We start from the raw sequence: 16962 nt of genomic DNA, 5'->3' as shown, positions 1-16962 counted from the left end.
ATGTGTAGCAACAAAGAACCACTTGGAAACTATTCTTTAGGTTGCAAATTGAGTCAGAAAATGGCTAACTGCCTTTCTTCCCTCAAGTTTGGTTCACTTGACTTTCCAGCATTCGGGTGAATTTTGAAACTCCACCCATTGTGCCAAGGACACCGCTTTCTCAAATTATTCTTCATTTTAATTGTAATCTTTTAAATATGAAAGAGCACAAAATTCCTCAAAATATGCCTGTTAAAATAAACAGAGGTCAATTTGAGATACTTTTCATCTAGATACATTTTTTGGCCTAGATATTTAATTTTCAGTTTATTCCCAGGCAAGTAACAAAGTTGATTATTTTTCTTTCCTGTCCTAAAATTAATAGCAGCTAATGCCAGAATCTTTTAATGAAGAATAAAGACTTGCCCTACAGGGAGGTAACTACAGAAAGTAGGAAGAATGTACTATTCTGGAACCTAGCCCTAAAATGAGTAATCCGTGGTCTCATTCTGGGATGAAAACATGATGTTAATGACAGCATCTGGGGACACCACCAATGACAGTATCACAGCACAACACAAGAGTGCTACTAAAGGACATCTAATCAAACAAAATATCGTGAGCTAATTAAAATACCCCACGCTCGGAGCGTCGGGTGGCTCAGTCAGTTGAGCTGAAGACACTTGATTTTGGCTCAGGTCGTGATCTCGGGGTCCTGGGACTGAGCCCTGTGTCTGTCTCCCGGTGCAGCATAGAGGCCACTTGTCTCTTTCCCTCTGCCCCTCCCCCACCCAAGCTGGGTGCACGACTCTCTCAAATACATCTTAAAAAAAAATTTTCCATGCTCAGAGTAAAACTCTAGCTCACACATACCTGTATCCTCTTTTGTAGTAACCTACACCGCCTCCAGTGAGCTATAGTGATATTCAAAAATATTCACATTTTCAAGGGAAAAATCCCTTTTCATTTTTTCAAATTTGAAAAATAAACACACTTTATAGAATGTCTGAAAAGGAAAGACTGATCCTCTAGGAAGAAAGAATAAAAAAAGGGAATTCCCAATGTTTTCCTGAGTCAAGTAGACACAGTATCAAGAATATATATCAGTCGTAACCACACACATTTACATATTCTTACAAAAGTGTATTCATACATGATGGTATTAAGAATTTTGAAAATGATTCCTTGCTGCTAAATGACAAATGTTAAGCTGCAAACATCTGTCATGTATTTCAAAAATAATACCCTAAATATTAATCCTATTACATGTTAATGAAATACCCCCAGTTGCCAAGTAATTTTCAAGAATGTACCAACTCATTAAAGAAAACAATCACAAACCCAAGTTTATGACATAGCTGAAGCTCAGTAACCAAATGCAAGATGGCCGCATGTGTGGTGATGGGGCCAAACCCAGCTGATGCCCTAAACAAGGAAACCAAGCAAATGTGGCCCTGCTATCCAGAGCTCTTTTCAGACCTGTACTAAAATACACAATGCAAAGTACAGCAGTTATTAACTTCAGGCAAATCCTGTGGTTCCCAGAGGAGGCATAATTTAAATCTACAGATCATGGAATTAATTCATAAGAAGTTTCTGTCATGAGAAAACACACTCTGAGTTTTTTGGCTTTCATTCTGATTTTCCGGGAACATGAGATCTAGAATATTCAGTGAAGGGCAGTTAAAGAGAAAGATTAAAGGGGAAATCAGAGACTGTTCTTTACAGTGAATTCTCTTCCTTTCCTACCCTGTTCTCTCACCAAATACTGAACAGCTTTAGTCAACTATGGAGCTCAAAACCACAAAAATCCAGAATTTTGAGGAGCCAGAACAACTGTCATATGATAAGGGGAGCTGAGCATGTTCAGAGCCATCCAGGATTAAAGAAAACTTTATGGTACAAGCACCGGAGGGCCAAAGAGAAGAAGAGCCCCTCTATGCAACAGCCTAAGTCATCCTGTGTTGTAAACGATGCACGTCCTAACGGTGGCAGTCCTTGGTTTGCATCTTTAGATTTTTGGCCCTAATAAAAATGAAGCTACTAACATTGTACTGTATACTTTTATTGGTTTACATAGGTAGTATATTAAGTCCAAAAGACCTCATAAAACCATCACACAAAAATGCATGCTGTCTTGGGGCACCTGGCTAGCTCAGTCAGTGGCATTTGACTCTTGATCTCAGAGTCATGAGTTCGAGCCCCACATTGGGTGTAGAGATTACTTGAAAAAAACCTTTTTTTTAGAAGATTTTATTTATTTATTTTAGAGAGAGAAAGAGAGAGCACAAGCAGGGGGGAGGGGGGGCAGGGGGTAGAGAGAGGGACAAACAGCACGGAGCCCTAGGTGGTACTCAATCCAAGGGCCTTGAAATCATGACCTGAGCTGAAACCAAGAGTCAGAGGCTTAATCGACTGAGCCACCCAGGCATCCCCACCTCGGGAAAAAACCCTTTAAAAATCCATCTGTCAAATCTTCCCTGGTTTTTGTTCTTCTAAGAACTGTATGGTTTTCTATAGGAATTATCCAAGTCATACACCCCCCGCACCAAAGGTTGGGATTATTTCTCTATCTGGTGGTGCTAACAGCTTTCCTTCTTGTCAGTGCCCCACACGATCAGGTCATCATCGCATTCCTGTCACTATCCCCCATCACTGTGTTCATCTATAAATACATTACCTTTTCTTTATTTTTCAATCTCTCCCTTTAAGATCCTTTTCAGAATAAAATTTTTGTCTTTGTCTATACCTCTCTGCTAAGGCTTAATACCACACCTTCTGCATAACAGATGTCAATAAATGTTTGTTGAATTCGTGATAAATTCCTCTGCTATCATTAGGAAGGCAGCACTCAGTTTTGGTAAGTAAAAAATAATCTCTTTCTAAGGTACTTTAGCCTATATATTGGCCTTAGTTCTGTTACAAACTGGCTCCTGATGTGGGACAAGTCATTAACCTCCCCAGGTTTCAGTTTTCTCATCTGTTCAACAAGAAATTGGCCAAGGTGACGTTTTTTAAAAAATTTATTTATTTATTTATTTGAGAGAGAGAGAGTGCGTGCACAAGCACATGCCAGAGGAGGGGAGTTGGGGCAGAGGGAGAGAATGTCAAGCAGACTCTGCACTGAGCTCATAGTCCAACTCGGGGCTCAATCTCTCGACCCTGAGATCACGACCTGAGCCAAACCAAGAGTTGGACTCAACCGACTGAGCCACCCAGGTGCCCCATGGCCAAAGAACTTTCAAAAAAAGTTTTTTCTGCAATAAAAGACTATAATTCTATGGATTTTTTTTAAGGCTGTATCAACTGAATCAGTGTCTAAAATTATCTGAAACTAGCTAAAGAAATTGCATAATATTGAAAAATGCTGTGCACAAATAAGAAGATGAAATTTGAGAAGAGCCAATTTCCTAACATGTATTGACCATCTATTAAGTGTAACACACTGTCCTAGGCAATATAAGTACACGAAAATGCACAAGACCATCCATAGGGCTTTCAATCTAATGTAGGAGATGGATAAGTAAAAGACAAACTATAATGTAAGGGAGATGACATAAGTGCTGGAAAGTAACACAAATAACATAATTTTATAAAGACAACAGGATGTGATGTCTCCAGCTAGACGGTGTCTTATGGTCCCAAACAGAGACCTGGACAGCCTCGCCCCAGCCACCCATGACGCTGCAATCGAGTGTGATCTTCCTCTTAAAACACAATCTGATCATATGTCCCTAAATGATTTTCTGATAGGTCAACAATTATGGGACTTCACTCTAGCTGGCAAGTGTGTTGATACCAGCAATTAAAACCGTGAATAATCTTCCTTCATGCTCCACATACTGAGGTAGAATCCACAGCCGATCCCTCTCTGACAAAACAAAACAAAACCCCATGAAATGAATATAAATTAAGTCATCAGAATACAACTTTTACTCTTAAGACTATGTACTGACCCTTCATATCAAATTAAAGACAAGGTCCCACGTGCCTCTGTGGGAAAGGTGCTGACCACACTGCATACAGTGGGTCTGTATGACCAAGAAACCAGTGCTTTCTAGAAGCAAGTCTTCAGATATCTCCTGCTTCTGGTATAGACAGTCCAAAAAAAGAGTAAACAAAAACCAAAATAAACTTTTTAAAAAACCAGCATTAAGGAGGCAACCAGTGAGTGTACACCAATGCCGAAAATACAGCTGAGAACCGTGACTGAGCAGTTAGAAGGAAATAAATATTCTGAGGGAGTGCTGACATATCACAAAAGATACCTTGGCATAACTAAGGAATAGAAGAAAGAGAACAGCAAAAGTGATGCTGATCTTGATCAGAAGTGGTGACGGGGACTCCGAAAAATAGACAAGTATCAGTATGTGGCCTGAAACTTCGATGACCAGAGAAAAAGAAAACACCAAGAAATAGTTCTGTAATCAGAAAGGGGATGGGGGGCACCTGGCTGGCTTAGTCGGGGGAGCGTGCAACTCTTGATCTCGGGCTCGTGAGTTCAAGTCCCAAGGTGGGTGTAGAGATTACGTAAATAAATTAAGCTTAAAAAAAAAAAAAAGAAAGAAAAGAAAGAGGGAACAGGAGTGTCATCTACCTACCCATTCTATCCCCTTTATACATAAGAACCTTTGGGGAAGCTGTTAGCTGTATCTGAAGAGGGGGCTGGGGAGTTAGGAGAATTAGAAGCCACCTGAACAGACTTCGGGATTCCCAGAAACTAGCAGTCTGGAAAGTGCTACAAGCAGAACAGTTCTAGAACACCGAGGGGCACTTGTAAGTGATGCAGCGTGCTACACAGCGCTGCAGGCTGGGGAGGGCACAAGTCCTACAGGCCAGCAGTTCTCAAGGGATAGAACCCCGAGTGGGCAATGTGGGGTGTGTTTTGTTACCACATGGCATTTGTGAGGCTGGAGCCAGCCATGCTGGAGAGAATTATTCTGCATCCTGCAAGTCTTTCAAATGTCCCACCAAGTTTTCTTGTAGATGAGAAATTCCTGTTTATAATGACCTAAACGTAGAGCCCAAATCCCCTTTCCTTACAGACACAAAGTATTTCTTGTACATCTTCAGATATATTGAGTTTTCAAAGATTGCAACTTCCTTGAATGTAAATCGAGGAAGGATTATACTTTGTTTTGTTTGGAACAATACCAAGACTTGTTCACCATTTTGGAAAATCATGTCACCAACTCATGGTGTTTTAGCTAATACAACACACCTGCATCAATCTACAGATGTTATGTTTATATAATATAGATGAAGAGGACATAACAGATGTAGATGTTACATTTACGGTGATTCTGTGTGTTTGTGTATGCCTATTTAGACCTTATTTCAAAGTTTCAAATATAACAAACTTTTGGCAATACTCAGTTGAAAGTTCTACTTTTCTTTAATCCAAACTTCCCTATTACAAGTAGGTTCAAACATCTGATTACTTCACTGCATTTCCTAGAACAGTCCTGGGCAAGTATTTCCAGTCAAATGCATTCAAAGTTATCTTTCTTTTTTATTTATATTACAATGAGAGCATGATTTTAATTTTAAAATTATGTGTATACATGTTTATGTAATCTATAAATTTCATTTCAGAAATAAAGGGGGGGGGACGTTCCAAAATGTGTTATAAAGAAGGGAAACTATATGGCGTAGGGTTTGTAACTACTCTGTTAGCTGCATCAGAGAGAAGCTAGAGTGGATTCTGATATCCTCATAGAGAAAGGCAAAGGGCAAAAGTATCAAAAGTTGATGCAAGCACTGAAAAAGAAAACACTGCCTGGTCACGAATAGCAGAGGGAGATGCTCACAGATTAGTGGAAAAGCAGGATCAGAATCGATCAGGTGCAGCATGGAGCCGGTCCACATCAGTAGCTGACCATCTCTCAGCACAGCAAAGGCATAAGCTTTCCTGTCAACACCTGCAGCTTAGACGAGCCGGAATATGTCCAGAAATACTGGTGTTGCGGGACGATGATTCTCTATCTGAAAGCATTCGACAAAAGACAGGAACTCCTCCTGCTGTTGAAGAATGCTCTCTTTTCTGCTTTATTCTAAAGAACTAATTTCTAAACTGGTCTAATCCATACACTCACTGCAGAGGTGCAGAGACACAGGGCAGACATAAGTGGAGAGAAGAGGTAGCTAACCTGGGTGTATAGGTAGTGTATTGTAATTTCTATTATCAGAGTTACATCTTATTAGTATTAGTATTAAGTAATGACCTGAAATTATTACCAAGTTGTACTCCACATGGCAAGGGCAGAGATGTAGACACAAAGCAAAACTCTATTTGGTAGAATTACTAATTTTACTAATCATATGCCTTCAACTCTCTGTTCAAATATCACCTCAGTGAGACCTGAAGACTCCCTATTTAGAACCGCAGTCTATTCCAGAATCCTACACTCCTAAGCCCTATGATGATGCTGAATTTTGTCCCACAGCTCTAATGAATTTCTATCATTTTACATCACTTACTCATTTATTATGGTTATTGCTGCTTCCTGGTACTAAAATATAAGCTCCATGAGGGGAAGAGCCTTTGCCTATTTTGTTCGCCTTATATCCCAGTATCTACAACAGTGCCTGGAATATAGTAGGAGTCCAATACATGTTTGTGTATGAAAAATAGCACCTACCATTTACTGAATGCTTTCTATGGGTCACAAACACTAAGTGTTCTACAGAGAGGAATCTTATTGAATCCTTACTTAAAAAGCCTGGGAGGTAAATATTATGAATTGCCATGTTAAAGATGAGCAAACTGGAATTTAGAGAAATAAAGGAAGTTGTTCAATGTGGTATGGCCAATGAGCAGAGGAGCTGGTACTCAAGTCAAGCCCAAGTAGTCTGACTTGAAAGCCTATCCCCCAGTCAACACCATGGACCTTAGTAGAGCTCAGATGCTGTCCTTCTCCCTTCAGGAGACGAAAGAGGACTTTGGATTAGTGAGCCTCAATGTTTATCCCATGTTTGCTCATTGAGGCCCCCAGCAAAATAAGCAAGATGAAAAATACTACATACTATTCATTTATATGAGAGAGAAAGAGAAAGAGAGCATGCAGGTTCATGAGCAGGGGAGGGGCACTGGGAGAGGGAGAGACTCTTCAAGCAGACTTCCCACTGAGCGTGGAGCCCAACTCGAGGCTCGATCTCATGACCTGAGATCATGACTTAAGCCAAAATCAAGAGTTGAAACCCCAACCGACTGAGCCACCCAGGTGTCCTGAAAAACAGTATCTTAATATATCTGTATTTTTAATACCTCAATGTTGGGGTCATGAAAGGTTTAACAGGTAATTGTTGACTTAACACCTTAAAAACAAAGAAAGACCTGCACCTGAAACAAAAGGAAATTTATTTATCAAATGCAGTAAAAATGGAAATGAAGAACACAGCAAAGCACGGTTGATCTCAGCTTCCCAAACTGACATTTTATATTTTCTCATTTGGTCCAACTGGCTTTGAGGGACTAACCTTTTGACTTTCGGTGCTTTTCCCTTTCAACCCGCAGCATCTTCTGCTGCATGTTCACTATTCAAAGTAGACCAAAGGGAACAATGACAGTCTGCAGCTATTATTCTGCCATTTAATCAAACCTGAATAAAGCGCTTGTGCACAGAAGGGAAGAGAAAAGTGTCAAGGGACTCACTAGAGGTTACGTGAAGAGGCTGCCAGGATGGGACTCATCAGTTTGCATAAGATGAGTAATTTCCATCAGGACTGAGGAGGTTCTGAACACATTTCTTTCTCTCTTTTTTTAGGACTGAAAATGGAGAGAACAATTTCTCAGCACCTGTTAGCTGGTGAGGCGAACACTGTAAATTCTTGACATATAAATAATCATGAACCCACAGCAGAAAATACTTCTCTAGGCGGCCCTTCACTGAACTGGCTCGTGTATATTCAAAGTTAAAGCTATGGTAAGTCAAATATAACACTGTAGCTACAACTACTCCAGTTTAAAGGCAGAGATACTTGGGGGGCACCTGGGTGGCTCAGTGGGTTAAGCATCCAGCTCCTGATTTCAGCTCAGGTCCTGATCTCAGGGTCCTAGGATCGAGCCTCGTCTCAGGCTCCCAGCTCAGCATGGAGTCTGCTTGAGGATTCTCTCTCCTTTTCCTTCTGCCCCTCCCCACTCTCCAAAATAAATAAATAAATCTTTTAAATGTGTGTGTGTGTGTGTGTGTACACATACATACACACAAAAGGTAGCCCCAAATCCCTTGGCTTCTCTGCCCTTCCACATATCATTCTCAGACCTGCATATCTTCAGTGGTAAGAACAGAGAAATTTTTCAAACTGAGCTCCAATTCACAAGTACTGTACCAATTTTATACCCCTGAAAACCTGAAAATTTTAAATTACAAAACAGATAACTCAGAAAGACTGCATCCCATAGGAAGATCAACTGATGCTAAAATGTACTGATTTGTATAGAGTGACTGCCCTTTGAAAATTCAAAACCACATCACTCAAAAAAAATTTACAACCTATATTTATTATTTGAAAAGAAGCTACAAACCTTAAGTGAAAACAGTGCATTTCTGTTTTCAAAATCCAATTTTTACTCTCCTTGTATAACAGAGAATTTTAATCTCTTCCTAATCACAAGAAGAAAAGGCTATTTGGATTAAAAACAGTAGTTATGTGTCACTCGCTGCACTTTAGATGGCTCTGACCTTTTTGAAAGAGATCAGTTTTGCATTTCCATTTCTCCTACCTTAACTATTCCAATGGCTTAAGAGCTGGACTCCCTCTCTCTGGTGCCTTGACTTTCTAATCTGTCATTGACACTATTACCAGAATTATCTTATTAAATCATCAGAATCATGCTATTCTCCTGCTTAGAAACTTTAAGTAATTCCCTATTTCCTACAGAATAAAGTCCAAATTTCATACCAGAACATTCCAGAAACCCCACGATCAAAGCCTGCCTCACCTTTCCAGTCCCTTATATCACAACAAAGTTCAACATACCCTGGCTTCAAGGACCAGGAACACACCAAGTTCTTTCTGTGGGTCTAGGACTTTCTCACATGGCTCCTTCAGTCCCTCCATTTATCTGCCACTGATATATAAAAATCAACTTTACTCCACACATATCCTACTTTCTTCATGAAAATATTTTCAATACTCAATAGTCATAACTGTTCGTTTCTTTGCATTCCCACGACACACAGATTTTATTTCTAGAATGATAATTATTTTATCATGATTAGTATTATAGGTGGTTCTCTGCATTGCCCTCTTTCCCACTACTGTTTAAGATCAAAGATCCAATCTGTTGACCTTCAGATAACCAGAAGTTCCTAAAAAAGAACTAAGTACATGATGGTTTTACAGTGAATGTTTGTTGAATCAAAGAATAAATGAATCAAACAATCAACCAATCAATCCATAACAAGGGGAAAAGGCAAAGCTTTGAGTCAAATCACAGGGCTTTGAGCATCTGCACTTATACACATCATCACCATGGGTTTTTCAGGATATAACATAAACACACCAAACTTGTGTGTGTGTGTAAGCATATGCACACATGCATGTATCTACAACACATGGGTACTGAAAATCAAAAATTCAATACCATTTAGAATTGTCCAAAAAAATGAAATGTCATTATAAATCCAATAAAACATGTATGGAACTCATATGATGAAAACAACACAACGCTGATGAAAGAAAACATAGACGGTCTAAATAAATAGGTCAACATGTAATATTCATGGATTGGAAGACTCCACACAGTAAAAATGTAAATTCTCCCCAAATTAATATACAGGTTAAATGTAATTACTATCAAAATTCCAGCAACAATTTTTGTAGATATACACAAGATTATTCTAAAATTTATTTAAAAATACAACGGAACCAGAATAGGTAAAACAATTGTGAAAAAGAGTAAAGGGAGCGGTATCAGTCTACCCGATTTCAAGACATTACATAGCAATAGTGATCAAGACTGTATGGTATTGATAGAGGGATAGACACATAGACCAGTGAAACACAATAGAGAGTCCAGAAATAATGATAAAATCCTGAGCTATAGGACTAGGCAAAGAGCTCTTAGACTCAACACCAAAAGCACTATCCAGAAAATGAACATATTGATAAACTAAACTTCATCAAAATTTAAAGTTTTTGATCTGCATAAGACCAGCTAAGAGGATGAAAAGATAAATTACGGACTAGGAACACAACATTTGTAAAGCATGTATCTGATAAAGGACTAGTATCCAGTATATATAAAGAACTCTCAAAATTCAACAGTTTGTAATTTGAACATTTGATTTAATGCAAAAAAGGTAACTTTCCCAAAGTATGTCATATAAATCAACTCATATGGCATGACTGAGGAAAAAGCAGAACATCATGAGCATTCCACTCCCAGGCTCTTGGAGTTCTTGAAAAGGATAGTTGTTCCAATTCTCACCAAGTCAGAAAAGAATGAGAATGTTTTCCATAGCAAATATCCATACTTTACTAAATGGAGAAGCCAGAAAGAAGGTTGTTTTTTTTTTAAATAAACACTTTTCAAAAGGCCTGAATGTTATTAAACTTGCTATCTAATGATAATATCTCACTGTCCCTTCAGTAGTTATAATTTTGTTTTCTGTAGTTGCAAATTTGTATGAAAAGAAGCCTAAGCCTAAGAGGCTCATCTGATACAACAGCTTACCTCACCTAAACCCATGATTCTTGATTCACATCATCATTCTTAGCAATTATTAATGGAGGGAGGGCTGTGGCTTTATCAGGAGCTGCAAGAAAACCTCTGAAAACAATTAAAACATTCTCTTTCTTGAACATATTTAAGAAAAAACAGCAAAGCGGGGTGCCTGGGTGGCTCAGTCAGTTGAGCGGCTGCCTTCTGCTCTGGTCATGATCTCAGGGTCCTGGGATTAAGCCCCACATTGGGCTCCTTGCTCAGCGGGGAGCCTGCTTCTCCCCTGCCTGCCGTTCCCCCTGCTTGTGCTCACTCTCTGTCTCTGTCTCTCTCCCTCTCTCTCATTCTCTCTGTATCAAATAAATAAAAAATCTTTAAAAAATAAATAAAAATAAAAATAAAAAAACAGCAAAGAGAAAGAGAGAGCAATAAACTCAACTGCTGTCAAAATAATTCTTGAAAATATTTCACTATCCTAATTACAGCCACAATGAAGTAAGCAAATGACACTGCTGCAGCTATTATTATTATAATTAAAATTGTACCCTAAGTTTTCATTTTAAACTCTATAATTAAACCATTGCCATCTATAAACTAAAGTTACTTCAAAAAAACATATTATTTTTCTGATCAGCTTTTTTAAAATGTATGATATTTAGACCAAAAGAACCCATTTCCATATACAGGCAAAGATGGCCCTGGGGAAATGACTAGTGAACCTTCAGGTAAAATGACATTTTAATCTTCCTTTACAAACCACATCTCCTACCTGGTTTCATAAGAACATCAGCTCACTTTGTCACCTGCTGTATTACATTAAGAAAAATGTTTTTATTTTCTCACCTTTCCTTCTAGAAGTGGCATATGACTGACAGTTCAAGAGGAATAGCCTTTACTTGAAAATACTTTCTTTTAGAAACACTCCAAAGGTATATTCCAACCTAAACTCCTTTAAGACATACTCTAAATTGGGGATTTTCATATAAAATATATGTATTCACCTCAGCTAGATGACATATACAATTGATAGATAATCTAGATAATTTATAAATTTTGTAGGTGAAATTTAAATTACACATCAATAATATAATTTTCATAAGATAAGTTAACACACTATTTATATGCCCCTAGCAGGTCCACTAATATGCTTCAGGATCCATGAACCTTTGAAATTAAATGCAAATTCCGTATGTGTGTGCACATGTGCTTAGCTTTTAACAGTTTCTCAAAAGAATCTATAAACCAAAAAAGTTAAGAATCACTGGCTTTTTCCCAAATGACCATTATATTATTTACCTAAAAGTAGCATGAGGAAAAGGGGACATAGCGCCCTCTAACTTTTAGAGGGTTTAAGTAACTGGAGTTTTCTATTTACTTCCACACCTCTATGTAATTGAAATGGGTTTACCAAATATTCCTTTTTTCCCCACTCCTTTTGAATGACTCATTTTTCATTTCCACTCAAGCACGAAATAACAGCCACTTTAAAAGGATGCATATTTTCACATCAAGCCAATCTAAAAATTATGTTCCCTAGAAAATGTTCAAACCACAAAAAACATTAGGCACATATGCCAGAGGGGCTGCTGTTTGGTCCCCTGGTTAGTGCTGAGGTAGGCAACAGGAGCTAGAGATGTAAAAGAGCTTCTCAGAATTCAAACCATAGCAGTATTTTTAGTGCATGAAAATTACTATTATTTAAAATGCTGGGGTGCCTGGGTGGCTCAGTTGGTTGGGCGTCTGCCTTCGGCTCAGGTCATGATCTCAGGCTCCTGGGATAGAGCCCCGCATTGCGCTCCCTGCTCAGCAGGGAGTCTGCTCTTCCCTCTCTCTCTGTGCTCTCTCTCCCTCTCTCTTTCAAATAAATAAATAAAATCTTTTTTTTTTTAAAGATTTTTTTAATTTATTTATTTGACAGAGAGAGACACAGTGAGAGAAGGAACACAGTAGGGGGAGTGGGAGAGGGAGAAGCAGGCTTCCCGCGGAGCAGGGAGCCCGACGTGGGGCTCAATTCCAGGACCCTGGGATCATGACCTGAGCCGAAGGCAGACACTTAACGACTGAGCCACCCAGGCGCCCCATAAATAAAATATTTAAAAAATGATAATAATAAAATAAAATGCTAATACACTCATACAAATTGAAAAAGTAAATCTTCTGCCTTGATACGTTGATGAGCTACAATGGTTTGGTCATCTACGTGAAGGCTTTTCAGTCCAAACATGTTTAACTAGTTCTGTCTGTGCTGCTCCTCTGTAGGCTGCTGAGAGTAGGGGCCTTTGCCTCATTCATTCTTCCATACCTAGTGTCAAACATATTAATTCTAATAGTTTTTGATTAATGAATATTGTATGACGTGATTAAATTCCATCATTTGGACGTCGAAAGCGATCCCAATCTGGACAGCTTTAGCATGCTCTAGAAATGATGGAGAGAACTATCATTTCCAGTCGCATTCCTTGAGTATTTCATGACAAATCAATGCTAATAAACATAGGAGTAATTGGACAAAGAACATAAACTTGCTTAAAAAACAGAGACAAAGGGGTGCCTGGGTGGCTCAGTTGTTAAGCGTCTGCCTTCGGCTCGGGTCATGATCCCAGGGTCCTGGGATCGAGCCCCGCATCGGGCTCCCTGCTAGGCGGGAAGCCTGCTTCTCCCTCTCCCACTCCCCCTGCTTGTGTTCCCTCTCTCACTGTGTCTCTCTCTGTCAAATAAATAATATCTTAAAAAAAAAAAAACCAGAGACAAAAAGTGATTCCAAAATCAATCTTCCTAAAGCTTCTTAATTAAAATGAATGTGGCAACTGTCACCAAATATATCTGTATAGAGATACAGATACATAGATATAGACATGGAATAAGAATACAGAGTTGAAATTCTTTGCATGTTCAAGCCAAAATGAAATTTTAAATAAAAGAAGCATATAAGGTCATACAAACAGAAGGAATTTCTAGGGGTCACCTAGTTCAAACTCCAAGCGGGCTATATGTCATTGAAAGTAAGTTTCTTAAAGGCCTCTAGGATTATAAAATGCATTATTAGGTATTCAGCTTTCCAAAACCATCCTCTGTTCACTTACGGAAACAGGAACAATAACTAAAGGAGAAAAGAAGAGGGTTCTCAAGTCTGGAAATGCCCACTGAGAACAGCACTTGGGAGCATTAGATCAGAGTCTAAGGTCCTGGTTTCTTGATCATTCATATCCTGAAATTCTCTCAAATATGTCAGGAGTTGCACATGTTCCCAAACTATCACCCCAGCGCAGTTCCAACAAAATGGATGGAGTTAACATCCATAAACAGAAGCTTAAAGCTCAGAGCTCAGGCCAACTCTGATAAATAAGTAGATCTTCTCAATTTGTGGTTACCATCTTGCAAGAGCATAAAAACTAGCCATCCAGGTGAGCAGTAGATCCTCAGATTTCAGTTTGATATACATCATCAATTCCAAAAGCATAGGTGCCTCATGCTCAGATCTGAAAGTTGAAAGAAAGGCATATACTGTAGATGCCTTCGGAGGAGCCCAGAGACAGTCCAGAAGAATGAATCTCCTGTGGCCTCCATTCCTGCTTTGAAATGGAACCTTCTTGTGTTATTTTTGGAAACAGGGGCTTTGCAATGGGGGAGAAAAAGTGGCACAGAAAAAGAGGGATGTAAGCAGGGCTTTCAGACTTTCTGGGGGGTGAAGCAAAAAGATGGGAAGAAGGCTGGGATGAAGAATAGGAGCTCTGCAGATCAGGCGGAAAGAACATAACAACCAGTGGGCAATTTTAAGATAAGGAATACAGTTTACTGAATGAATGAGTGAATTAATGAAAGAATGAACGAACAAAGGAACCAGTGAACAAATAAAATGAGTAAATAAGTGAAGAGTGAGCCTATAAAGAATGAGGTAGATGAAGGGAAGGTTGGAACTAAGATGCAAATAATGAGTCTGAATCCATCCCAAAGAACAGGATGAGAAAGGCATACCTAAGAGTTGTGCAGTACATAGTCTGCCCAACTGTACACATAGACTTGCCTAAAAGCAACGAGCATTCACTGGAAGTTTTTTATAATGAGGAAGTAAGTGCTTGAGGAAGATTAATCAAGAAGCAGTAGGTGAAATGTAAGACACAGAAGCCTTACATCACATACAAGAACTATAAGCTAAGCCACTGTTTTGACTATAAAAGACCAATGTAAGATATGCACATAACAACTACAATTTTGGAATTAATGATCTTTTTAAAAATTGAGATACAATTCACACACCAAAATATCTATGCTTTTAGGATATATAATTCAGGGGTTTGTAGTATTCACAAAGTGATAAAACCACCACCACTATCTCATTCCAGAACATTTCATCACCCTGCCAAAAAAATCCTTGTACCTATCAGCAGTCACTCCCCATACTCCCTCCCTCCCTCCAGCCCATGAAATTAACAGACTTTAATCTTAATATGGATTTCTCTTTTTTTATATATCCCCAAAGTGCATATATGGAGATTTCCACACAGCAGTCTCAGTAGAGGATAAATGATTCTTTACAAAAAACAAACCAAAAACCCCCACAAAACCTTCAAAATCCAGGAAGTATCAAAGAAGGTGATTTTCTTTTCTACCCACCTGATGTAGCATTGTTACTCTCACGTGGTAAGTGGCAATTTTCAAACTTCACAAGTTTAGTTGATTTTTTTTTTCCTGTTTTAAGTTCAACTAAAAATGTACTGGCATTCAAATTTGTATATAATTCTACTATTGTGTTTTGGGATTGTTCTTTGGTATTTGGCAGTGCATTTTAAAAAATAAGCAAATCTCCAAATTTCTCTCAGAGATTATTATTGCCCTGAATTTTAGAAGAAATCTCATTTGGATTTATACGCCTCTCTGCCCCTACACATATACACATTCTTTCTCTCTCTGTATTCTTCTAACAATGCAAAATACCTTTGTTAAAAAAGAAGCTATTCCTCAAGTTAATGAAATCAGACTGAATAAAAATAATTGTGACTCTTATTTTCCCAATTCTCTTAATATGGTCCAAGAGACTAAATTTACAAATAGAACAGATACTGTAGACATTCTCATCTTTCCCAGCCGCTCACCCCCAAGTGCTGCATCCTAAGGACCAAAACATATTCGCACTCTACCTACAAAAGACAGTGGTATGAACACAGCTGTTTTTTTTTTGTAAGATTTTATGTATTTATTTATTTGAGAGAGAGAAAGAGAGCAAAAGCAGGGAGAGCTGCAGAGGGAGAGGGAGAGGGAGAAGGAGAAGCAGGCTCCCTGCTAAGCAGGGAGCCTGACGTGGGGCTCGATCCTAGGACTCTGGGATCATGACCTGAGCTGAAGGGAGATGCTTAACCAACTGAGCCACCCAGGTGCCCCAACACAGTTATCTTAATGACATTCGGCTTCTGAGATTTTAAAAAAACAACCCCAAACTAAAAAATATAAAGAATGTGTTTGGGCCAGTTCACCTTTTCCTGTCGACTATTTTTAAAAATCTATTTTCTTTTTTCACGGTTTAAATGCTTCCTATAGTGCCTAAATTTCTTTGAACTGCTCTCATAGACAAGTACAGGTGGAAAATCTTTTCTCAAGTGTTCAGGTCCTTCAAGTTTGCTGGGCACAATCTAACCCCTTTTCTCTCTCCCCCTCAGCAACCTACAACTTCATAGGGCTGCAGGGTGGTTGAGGGCCCCAGGGAGGCGGACTTCAGGAGCACAGAGGCCACCAAACCCCAGCCGGAGCCATTCAGGAATGCGGATCCATCTTCCCCCCTCATGATGCCTGTATACCCCGAGGGGATCTGCCATCAATAATTCAAAAGCAGCAAAAAGAGCATGCTCTAATCAATACGGAGTAATGGCAAAACTCACAGCAGGTACCAGAGGACTGATTGGGTGTTATATTAATAACTGACTTAACTACCTCAGAAAACTTAATTTTTCGTAAAATTAACCTTTTAACCTTATCTTTATAAAGGATCTTTCCCAAAAAAAGTGAAAAATATTTAGGAAGCATTTTTAATAAAAGCAGCGGGTTAAAATGAGTATTTCAATACCTAGGAGATTTGCTAAGATCACACAGAAAAACAAAATTAGAACTAAAACTCTTAATTATTTTTCACACCTTTCATGATTATTTTCAAGGGCACGTTATAGGGGCTTTAAAACACACTTTGGTTTTTCCACCGTCAATTGCCTACATTTAAGAAAAGGAATTTTGAGTATTCTGCACCCGATTTCTCCTTTTCTAGTACTTCCCCTTGTCGAATTAAGAGCAAACCAATCAAACTGCATCAGAGTGGCTGATTATGA

General features: G+C 38.8%; 1 protein-coding gene across 2 annotated transcripts in view; it reads right to left on the bottom strand.

Annotated features, from left to right (window-relative positions):
* The window catches only part of SMYD3 (SET and MYND domain containing 3), a 647362-nt gene that overhangs the window by 305676 nt on the left and 324724 nt on the right, over positions 1-16962 (bottom strand). The window lies entirely within an intron of this gene.

Source organism: Leptonychotes weddellii, chromosome 6 (assembly GCF_054177405.1).
Source record: "Leptonychotes weddellii isolate Sample4059 chromosome 6, ASM5417740v2, whole genome shotgun sequence".
NCBI lineage: Eukaryota > Metazoa > Chordata > Mammalia > Carnivora > Phocidae > Leptonychotes > Leptonychotes weddellii.
This window is presented reverse-complemented; position numbering and strand designations above follow the sequence as displayed.